This window comes from Oryzias melastigma, unplaced genomic scaffold (genome assembly GCF_002922805.2).
Source record: "Oryzias melastigma strain HK-1 unplaced genomic scaffold, ASM292280v2 sc00463, whole genome shotgun sequence".
Taxonomy (NCBI): Eukaryota; Metazoa; Chordata; class Actinopteri; order Beloniformes; family Adrianichthyidae; genus Oryzias; species Oryzias melastigma.
Genome location: NW_023417058.1, coordinates 1 through 2,629, shown reverse-complemented (window position 1 = coordinate 2,629; position 2,629 = coordinate 1). Strand labels below are relative to the sequence as shown.

Below are 2,629 nucleotides of genomic sequence, written 5' to 3'. Positions count from 1 at the left end.
TATATCTAGCAAGAAATAAGAGAAACGCAGAAATATCTGAATAATTATACTTTAAAAAAACGTATTTAAAAAAAGATGCATTTGTTTTACTTTTTATAGAAGTGTAAAGATTCATTTTAACATTACCAGTTTAATAGTCGATATTGGTTCATTTTGAACGCTCCGATTCTCTGACCTAAAATGGATTCAACCGGTGTGACTCAGAGATAAGTACCTGGTACTGAACAGTGCAGGTGAAGTTTGATAGACTCCTTGAATTTCCTCAAGAAAATTAAGTGTAAATTAAATATGTACAAACAAACAAGTAAAAAAATGAATATCAAATCCATTGACATTTTAGTTTGATAAAGTTCAGCCCACTGTTGTTTTTCCACATCAGGAAAATCCAAAGGGAAGATTATTAGAACGTCCTACTACACTGTTTGGTCACATGACTTTGATCAATTTAAAGTGTTTCCACACATCGGACTGGAACGATGGTTGATCAGTTTTACGTGTGTGTGTTGTTTGCTGTGATGGTCCCTGGTTGTTTATACGTTATAGTAAAATAAACCTACAATGTCTCAATTCAAATTGCATTTTCCAAGATCGATTTTCGATTTAGTTCATTTTGAAACTATTTTTTAATGGCACTGGTCAGTTTGATACGAGTAAAAACTTGCCTAAGAGAGATCGATCTGGATGGATTAATCATGACACCTCTGCTTTTTAACCAAAATATTTGCATGTGCATTTTGTATTTATTTTACTTTAGTTCATTTAAGTCCCTCTGAGATTTGAAAGTGAAAAAATAACACATCATTTTCAGAAGAAAGCAAACCATTCTGTTTGTAAATTGTGTTTAAGTTGTAAATTATTAAAATGATGGTAAATCTTGTAAACAGATGCATCTCATTTTTCCTAATTATTGACCAACCAACTGACAAAACATTAAGTTCGTAAAGGCACCACAAACTGTAGCTGTTTATTTCTCTATAGAAGCTACTTGGAGCCAGAGGGTACTTCCTGTTTTGAATGCTGGGGGGAGGGGTTACTCGGTCCAGTTCTCATATGCAGTCAATGTTCTCCTCTTGGTTCCACTTAGGTACTTTTCACGATCTTTGAAATGACAAAAGTTTTAAACCTTAAAAATCTCTGACCTGATTTCCAGACGAGTTTAGACATTCCCCTGCAGGCTGAAGCCTGTGGGTCGCTGGGAGTTTGTGAGGATACTGTCATGTCCCGGGAAAAGAACCTGACCGCTGATCATTTCAGCCAGGATGCAGGCGGCTGACCACACGTCCACTGTGAGTCCAGGAGGCAGATGAATGAAATCAAAGGGATCCATGCAGCAGGATTCTGTTGTATTCCAGACGGACCGTAACCTCACCTGTCTGAGTGTAGTGCATCCAGTTGAAGATGACCTCTGGCGCTCTGTACCATCGAGTTACCACATAACCAGTCATTTCACTCTCTGTGTGCCGAGCCAGACCAAAGTCCAGAATCTGTGAATATTTTGGACAAACTCAGTGTTTCAGTTTTTGATGAAGCCATTCATCACATTAGTTCCTCCAGGATCTTGTAAGCAGTTTTTGAGATACTTCTGGTACTAAAAGCCTGAAGTTGCGTTTTCTAAAAAGTTATCATGTTTTCCAATAGTTTTTGTGTGGAATTAACGTTTTAATTCATTTAAAAGCTCAAAAAAGTTGATTTTGCATGATGATATAAGCCCTTTAAACAGGGATTTATTTCAAAATAAATCATACTTTTTGTCATGTTTGCGAAAGAGCAACTATAGAACATGTTTAGTAAACGTAACATATTCCTGTTAAAAAGATTATAATCCAACTGGAGAAAATAGCTGGGACACTGTTTTATTAGTTTTTCTAATGGTCAAATCAAATGCAACTTTATTTTCTTTATATTATCCGAAATTCTATTTATCTCGAAAGTGCTTTTATTCTGAAATCAAATTTATGATAAAACACAGACAGACAGAGATCACTTCAACACTTGTATCCCTGTCTGTTAATAAAATCTTTTTAATACATTATAATCTTACAAATTGAATTTGTTTACATATTTTAATGTTTAGGTCAAGTTGACTGTCAACCATCACAGAAACGTGGGGACAGTACATTGTGTTTAGGGGCATGTTTACGTGGTTAGACAGATGACAAGTGTTTCTGTAACTAATGACTACGCTACCCAGAATACCTTGAGGGGGCAAGAGACAGAGGATTTGTCAAAGGAGTCAATCAGTAGTTCTTGATACACAACTTGTTCAAAATGGGAGTGATTGACAGAAGTTGCTGCAAAGTTGTTGTGTCGAGAAGAAGGGACTGTTTTATAGGAATTAATACAATTGCAATATTTGAAAAATCCTGGAGGGACTAATAAACATGTTAGATGTTAGAAACAGACCTTTAGTTCACAGTTCTCATCTACAGCGAGGTTCCCTGGCTTCAAATCCTGAAAGACACAAGTTTTTTTTTTTTTCTCAAAAGATAGAGAACTAAGAAAAGGGAAACACAGAGGAGCAGTCTGACGATTTACAAACCCGATGGATGATCCCAGCAGAGTGGATATACTGCAGAGGACAAACCAGAGTCACAATTGTTGTTAAAGTCACTCACAACTTTTTACCACA

The 2,629-nt window shown here is 36.1% G+C and overlaps 1 long non-coding RNA gene across 1 annotated transcript; it reads right to left on the bottom strand.

Moving 5' to 3' along the window:
* Positions 1 to 142: 142 nt before the first annotated feature.
* On the bottom strand, positions 143 to 2,575 carry LOC112140671. The gene is made up of 4 exons (XR_002918224.2): positions 2,540 to 2,575; positions 2,404 to 2,451; positions 1,370 to 1,484; positions 143 to 1,284 (listed from the first exon to the last, which is right to left on the bottom strand). It is a non-coding gene; the product is annotated as an uncharacterized LOC112140671 (long non-coding RNA).
* Positions 2,576 to 2,629: the final 54 nt, after the last annotated feature.